The 8115-nt window shown below is 48.8% G+C and overlaps 1 long non-coding RNA gene across 1 annotated transcript; it reads right to left on the bottom strand.

Annotated features, from left to right (window-relative positions):
• Positions 1–4270: 4270 nt before the first annotated feature.
• LOC144317988 (uncharacterized) lies at positions 4271–7321 on the bottom strand. The gene is made up of 3 exons (XR_013383846.1): positions 6326–7321; positions 6067–6240; positions 4271–5453 (listed from the first exon to the last, which is right to left on the bottom strand). It is a non-coding gene; the product is annotated as an uncharacterized LOC144317988 (long non-coding RNA).
• Positions 7322–8115: the final 794 nt, after the last annotated feature.

The following is an 8115-nucleotide window of genomic DNA, read 5'->3' as shown; positions in this document are numbered from 1 at the left end:
ACATTCACAATAAGGAAAGACCTAGAAGGTATTATGCTAAGTGAAATAAGTCATAAAGAAAAAAGAAAAACCATGTGATTTCACTTATTTGTGGCATCTCGAAAAACAAAACAAATGAACAAAACAAACCAGAAACAGACTCATAAATACAGCAAACAAGCTGGTGGCTGTGAAAGAGGAGGGGAGTAGGGAGGGGGCAAAATGAGTGAAGGGGATTAAGAGGTACTAACTTTCCGTTAGAAAATAAGTAAGTCACAGAGATGGAAAGTAGAACACAGGGGTTCACCGCAATACTGTAGTGCTACGTATGGTGACGGACGCTAACCACACTCAGCGGGCGATCGGTTTGTAATGTATATAAATACTGAATTAGTACGTCGCATACCCGACACTGGTATTGTATGTCAGCTATAACTCAGTGACAGATAATGAACACCAACGTCCCGGTGAGTGACAGATATGCAACTATCTCATATATTACAGAGGAAACAGTCTCAGAAAGCTGAGGACAGTTGCTTAGAATCGTGGGCCTCCAAACAGTGCCAGATACAAACCCAGCTCTGCCCGAAAGTGGGCTCATTGCTCAACCTTTTGCCTGCAGACCTTGACTCAGCACTTGCTGGGAAGTCCTAAGTCTGCACATTGCAGCTGCAGGGGGTCTGTGGTGGCCAGGAGATGCAACCACGGCCAGTCTGGCATTTGACAAGCCAAGTCTGAGCACCCTTCCTTCTCCGTGGCTGTGCCTTGTGGGTGAGCCCCAACCTGCTGACCTTGCGTGGCCTGTTGATGGCTCTCTTTGCAGAATGAGTCAACTCAGCCCTCTGACCTTGGGCTGTACTGAGTGTAATTAACCTGGCCACAGCCACAGTGGCTCAGCCAAGAGAGCCCATAACCCTTTCTCTGGCGCCCTGCCTACTCTTAGATGAATGATCTCATCGAGTGTAACAGGTGTAGGTGTTCTTACTTCTATGAAAATCCCCAAATCTCTCTTGTATCCTCCCACAGAAAATATAAACTTGATGTATTCCCTGCTAATTGGTAAACTCCTTCTGTGCAGCATCAAAGTCTAATTCAACTTTGATTCTGGGTGCCCAGTGCGTTATCTGGATAGAGCAAATGCCTTTGGTCCATTCAATGAAAAGTTAAAACCAACCCATACACAAACGAGTAAAGCTAGTCATTCAGAACTAGAAGGACACTGGCAGAAATTGCTAATATGTTCCACTATGTCAGAAAGATCTCGACTTAGAGCATCTTCTATTCATTTAGCAAATACTTTTCAGACACTTGTTAAGTGTCAGGCCTTGTGCTAGGTGCTTAAAAGACATCACTGAAAAAGAAGATACAGGTCCTAATTTTATGAAGCTTACAGACTAGGAAAAGGAATTAATATCAAACAAATCATTGTTCAAATAATAGCCATTGTGATCAGCAGTACAGAGAAGCATGGTGCTGTGCAAACGAGCATAATCAGGTGCTAATCTGATCTTAGAGGCTTCAGGGGATATTTCAGTTAAAACCTAGAAAGATGAATGGGAACTAGCCAGACAAAGAGGAAGGAATAGAAGTAGCTCTGTCCAGCCATGGCATCTAAGGACTTGGGTAGGCCTGTGTGGCAAGAGCAACAAGAAGACAGGAAAAGGGACATGGGGACACTGAGTGACATTGATGGGGAGGGTGTGACTAGGCCATTCAGGGCAGTGTGAGCCATGGCAAAAGCTTTGAATTTTTCAATAAAAGAGCTGAGAAACCGTGGACAGTGTTTAAGCAGGGGAGTAACATATTTAGATAGTTTGGGTTTTTTTTTTTAAACTCCTTGGCTGCTATGTGGGAACTAGATTAGAGAATGCAAGAAATGGGGGTGGGGTTTGCTTGGGTGGTTCAGTTGGCCAAGTGTCTGACTCTTGATTTTGGCTCAGGTCATGATCTCCAGCCCCACGCTGGGCTCTGCACTGGGTGTGGAACCTGCTTGGGATTCTCCTCTGCTCCTCCACTAGTGCTCACTCACTCTGGCACTCTGGCACTCTTGCTCTTGTGAGCTCTCTCTCTCTCTCTCTCAAAAAAAAAAAAAAAAAAGATGTAGGGAACTGGTTAGAAGGCTTTTGTAGCAGTCAAGGCAAGATCCTCTAGTGTCTGGGAGCAGGGAGCCAGCAGGAGAAATGCAGAGCCATGGACAGAATTGAGAACTCCTCAAGAGATTACCAGACTGTCAGGGCTTGACGATTGTCCAGTTAGGGTGCAGGGGAAGTGAAAGGGAGTGTCAATGAGGACACATCCCAGATTTTATCCTTGAGTATCTAGATGGCAGGTGAGGTCATCCTCTGGATAGGAAACCAAAGAGAAGGAATGAGTTTGGGGAACAGCTGATAAATTCATTTTAAACCTGTGGAGTCTGTGGTGCTGGGCAGATATGCGTATGGTGATGACAAGTAGGGACAAGAAGTTGGAACATGGGACAGAGCTCAGAAGGCAGATCTGAAAGGGAAATATAAATGTGGGAGTGGTCATCATATAGGTGGCGTTAAAGGCCACAGGAGTGGATGAGATCATTCAGGGAGGGCCTAGAGTGAAAAGAGAAAGTTAAAACGGACAGGAGTCAGTGTCGGGCAAAGTCTCCACAGCACTTGCATCATCGGCAGCCAAGGCTTGAGCCAGAAGATGACCACGTGTGCCCTGATTCCTCCATGTAGGGCATGGAGCTTATGGGATCAGCAATGGATGAAGGTCAGCCAAGCGATTTGGCAGGGCAGCCTTGGGGGCGAGGGGGGAGGAAAGGAAGTACACGTTCACATCCTAATAACCCTGAAAGAAGTCAGTTCCAAAGAGGGGTTCTACTGAAACTCTAAACTTCTCTTGGGTAAAAGTCTCCCTATCGACCTCCTTCCTGTGCTCCTTACTATTTTTGCAGTGTTGAAATGGTGAACTCCTACAGGGTTAATTCTAAAATCTGAGGAAATCCAATTTCTCAGATATTAAAGGGAGTCTGGCCCCTGAATGCCACTGCTTGCACAAAGAGCTAACCCAGGAAATCTAGTTGGTTAAATATGAACCTACCCATAGTCGGCATACCATCCTGTTGTCAGGTCTCACGGTGCCAGAACGGAGTTATGTAAGCTCAGTGGATTTATTAAGGGCTATTTGTCAATTTAATAGCATGAAGCCAAGGAGGAGCCAGGTTCTCGACTGAGGCGGACAGGTTTATGCCGGGGATGACTCAGGTGCCTTTTCCCCCGCAAGCTCCCTAATAAAATGCCATGGTTGACTGAAACCTATAAATGTCGTAGGAAGATTAGCTTGTACCTTAGAAGTGGCAGCTTCCAGAAAAGATTCCAGCAAGAATCTTGATACACACATATACACACACATACATACCTGCGTGTGCACACTTGCACACCTGTCTCTATGCACACACCCACGTGGATATTTAGATGTATACAAATACTTTACAGAAATGAGAAGGGCATTTGTGGGAGTGAAGCCTTAGACTCCAAATCTGCCCTGGAACTAACCGTCGTTTGCACAGTTTAGCACCATGTACGTTTGCACGCTCACACACGTGCACATCCAAAGCAGCAGAGTATGCTTTAAGCGGCGACACAGATATAGTAAACCATCTCTTTTCCCTGCGATGAGAAAAGCACATGGCTCAGTGCCAAGGACAATTACTGGAGAAGAACAGGCTTCCTGAAGACAGCAGCACCCGAGCCAGACCCAGAGGTTGGCCCGGGGTGCCAGTAGTTGGGGGGTTGGTGCGGATGGCGTTCTGAGCGGAAGGGAACAGTTTGAGCAGGGTCGGGAAAGGACTGAGGAGGACCTTGGGAAACTCCAAGCTTGCCCTTTCCCATTAAGGTGCATTTCAGAAAGAAATGGAAGATAAAAATGGACAAGCAGCTTGGGGGCAGGGGCAGGTCATGGAGGGTCTCCAATTTGGGGTGACATCATTTAATTTCATCTATGGGAAATGAGGAGTGGGAAGCATTTGAAAGGTTTTCAACAGGAGAGTGACATGACTAGGACTATTAAGCTTCAGGAGGAACAATTGCTCACAGGATGGGGAGAAATTAGAAATGGAGAATTCAGGAGGTTGTAACACTAGGCCAGGCCAAAATTTGCAATAGTGATGTTGATGAATATCTACCGACATAGAAATATGTTGAATATGAATTTCTAAGCTTGACTCAGCTGCAAATTGATATTATATAACGTCTCTCTCTCTCTCTCTCTCTCTCTCTTCTTTTTTCTTTTTTATTTTTTGGTAAGAACACTACACATACACATACCGGGTATATCTGCGGAGAAAAAGCCTGCAAGAAATATACCAAAATTTAACATTGGTGGGTGGTGGGATTATGGAGGACTTTTATTTTCCGTTAGATTTTGTGTTTTTTGTAGTATTTCCTATAGTGAACAATATCATGTGTTTAAAAGGGGGTTAGGGGAGTGGAATCTTCCTCTATCAACCAAAAAGTCCCAAACAATAGAATCATCTACTCTGGAGCTGGATTGTAGCTCTCCCCTCACTTACTAGCCCATAGTAAAGGTCATAGGGACCTAAACAAGGGAGGAAGTCACCAGAATGGGAATGACACAGACTTTTCCTTCTGAGGTTTCTAAGCTCTGGAGAGCCATACTGTCTGCTTTACGTGAAGAATGTCAACAGTTACGAATCTTGGCTTAAACGTGGACAGGTCACTGTGCCACTCACAGGCTGACCTCATTACCAGAGTTCTCAGGATCACCGGGACCCTGAACAGCAGTGGAAAATTGGGCTGTGGACACTAGGGGCTCAACAGCACCCTTGCAGACCCTCAGCCCTTAGTGCTGTGCTCACTCAGCCGGCCCCGCCTCCCGATTCCAATCCATCCACAGCAAATAACCCATTAAACCCTTTGCGTGTGCCAGGCCCGGTTCTATGGATGGGAGGCCCCGCAGTGACCGAGACAGATGCGGTGGTCAAACCTCACGCCCTGACGCCTGCTCTGCTGTTTCCTTCCTTGGTTCTTTCTGCTTGGCTCCTTGGCTTCTTCCACGTGAGCATTTCAGTAGTGAGGTTCTCAGTGGTTCTCTGCTGTTCACCCGGAACCCAGAACACCTGCCTGGCCCAGAGCCAGGTCTCAAAAAGTAATTATTGGGGGCAGCCCAGGTGGCTCAGTGGTTTAGTGCCGCCTGCAGCCCAGGGCCTGATCCTGGAGACCTGGGATCGAGTCCCACATCGGACTCCCTGCATGGAGCCTGCTTCTCCCTCTGCCTGTGTCTCTGCCTCTCTCTCCCTCTCTGTGTCTTTCATGAATAAATAAATAAATTTTTTTATTTAAAAAAAAGTAATTATTGAGTGGATGGCTTTCACATGTGTCACTTGCTCCGCGGGCTCACGCCCCTCTGAAGTTTGGCCGCGTGTATTCTTTTGAATCCCTCTTTCCTCAGCTCACACGGCACTCTCTTTGAGGAGCTTTCTGGAATTAGGCAGAGTCCTCTGTTAATTATTCTCTCGGTATCTTGTGCTTCTCCTTCGAGCGCTTTATCATCATTGTAATGACATAATTACTTACTCTGTCTCTCCTGTCTCTCCCCATGAAACCCGGGACCCAGCTGGTCTCGTTTACCTCCGTGTCCCCGTTCCCACCACAGAATCAAGCCCTGGGAGCCACTCCATCACTGGTTGCCCAGTGACTGACTGAAGGCACGCTTGCTATCTGGTGGCCACTGAAACTGGCTGAAGACAGGGCTGTTGTTGCTGCTGTGGTTGGTGGTGACCGTGGCAGCTAGCAGCGGAGCGGACCCCAGCCACCAAGCTGAGGAAGCCCCAGGGCATGTGGTGCCCCCCGGTGCTGTTTGAGAGCAGTTTCAGAAAACCGGTGGATGCGCCACGATCACTGATTCATTCAACAAGCGTTTGGGTATCTCTAGGTGAGGCACAGGTGGCTAGAGCAGTGTCTGTCTTGGAGGGGCTTGCAGCTTAGTGGGATGGTGGCCCTACAGACGTAAAGGCAGCGACACGCTGGAGGCTCTGGGTTTTGTAGGGGTGGCCTAACAGAGCGCTGCAAACCGAGTGGCTTAGAGACTTACTGTGTCACAGGGCCAGAGGCTAGAGGCCCGAGATGGAGGCGTCGGAGGGCTGTGCTCCCCACAGAGGCACTTGGGGAGGATGCGTTCCAGACCTTTCCCCTGGCGGCTGGTATGTCTTCGCTGGCGGCCGCAGCACCCCGGGCTTCACACGGTGCTCTCCCCGTGTGCATGTCTCTGTCGCCAAATTTCCCTTTTTTATAAGAATACCAGTCATGCTGGACTAGGGCCCACCATAATGGCCTCATGTGAACTCACTTACCTCTGTAAGGACCCTGTTTCCAAATAAGGTCACATTCTGAGGTGCTGAGGGTTAGGGTGTTCACGTAGCTTTTCCGGGGGACCCAGTTCAGCTCCGAACAGAGGCACAGAGTCTGCACAGAACTCAGCGGGGCAGCAGGAAGGAATGAGCCGCTCCAGTGGAGGTAGGCCTGAGGGAAGGGTCCGGAAAGGGCTTCTCAGAACCCAAGTACATCTTGGATTGAATCCTGACGGGGGAATGGACGTTCTCTGAGGACTGTGGGGTGCGTGTGGGGTAGGGCGGGTTATGCGATGCGGGGACGGTGGGAAAAGGTGGGCAGAAACCAGACCATAAAAGACTTGGTATAACTAAAGGGTCAGTTCGAGTGACCCCCAAGTCTCCCAGCCTTCTAGAATCATCCTTTTGTTCAGTATTCAAATGGAAAGGCTCAAGCGGCCCTGCTGTGAGCAGTGGGAAGCCGGGTATCTCTGAGGATTCACACGGTTCTGGTGGAGAGGAGACGTCCCTGGGCCGCTTGGCGCTGAGCTTGCCGCCCACCCTGGCACGGAGACGCGCTGTGGCGCCCACCCCTGCTGCCGTGGTGCGTCTTCTGCAGCCCCTCCGTCCTCTCTGGGCGCCACCTCATCTTCCACAGCTGTGGCACAGCACGCTTACGCTACAGGCTGACGAGGGCGAGAGGACGCAGCACAGAACAGGAAACAGCCTCCTCTGAAACACTAGCCACGGTGGCCCCAACTAGCCCTGGCCGCCTCCACAGACAGAAAGTTCCCACCAGCCACCTTTGCCCCCTTAGGCTCCTGTGACCACCCCTTCTCTGTCTCAACAGAATCTTTTAGAAGCTTTTAAAAAGGCCAATACCCAGGACCACCTCAAACCATTTAAGTCAGAATCTATGGGAGTGAGGCTGGGCAGGTGGACACAAAGCTCCCGGGTGCGTCCAGAGGCCGGCCAGCGTGGAGAACACTGGTCTGCATCCAGACCTTGCTCGAATCTCCCCTCGCCCCGTTGTCCCGGCAGCCAAGGAATGCTCCGGTTCCTATTACCTCAGTATATGGAACAATTCCTTTCTGTCTGTCTGTCCCTCTCTCTGTCTGGCCCTCACTTTACCAGGCCAAGGCGCATTAGGGCAGCTCTTCTGAAAACAAATGAATAGTCATCCTCGTGGGCTCCTAAACCACAGAATCCTTTTCCTCTAAAATCAATTGTATCTCTCTCTTTATTTTTTTATTTACTTTTTTTTTAAGATTTTATTTATTTGAGAGAGAGAGTGAAGAGACAGAGAGAGCGGGCACGAGCGCACAGCTCGGGGGAGGGGCAGTGGGACGGGGGAAAGCAGGCTCCCCAGGGGGCAGGGAGCCCCAGTGCAGGCCTCCATCCCAGGACTGGCATCATGACCTGAACCAAGGCCAACGCTTAACCGACTGAGCCACCCAAGCACCCTGTGTCTCTCCCTTTAGAGGGAAAAAATTGCAACTCCCAGATTTGGTTTTAAATACCATATGTCTTGATACTCTACATAGAAAACCCAAAAGTCTCCACCCCAAGATTGCTAGAACTCATACAGCAATTCGGTAGCGTGGCAGGATACAAAATCAATGCCCAGAAGTCAGTGGCATTTCTATACACTAACAATGAGACTGAAGAAAGAGAAATTAAGGAGTCAATCCCATTTACAATTGCACCCAAAAGCATAAGATACCTAGGAATAAACCTCACCAAAGATGTAAAGGATCTATACCCTCAAAACTATAGAACACTTCTGAAAGAAATTGAGGAAGACACAAAGAGAT

Source organism: Canis aureus, chromosome 8 (assembly GCF_053574225.1).
Source record: "Canis aureus isolate CA01 chromosome 8, VMU_Caureus_v.1.0, whole genome shotgun sequence".
Lineage (NCBI taxonomy): Eukaryota > Metazoa > Chordata > Mammalia > Carnivora > Canidae > Canis > Canis aureus.
This window is presented reverse-complemented; position numbering and strand designations above follow the sequence as displayed.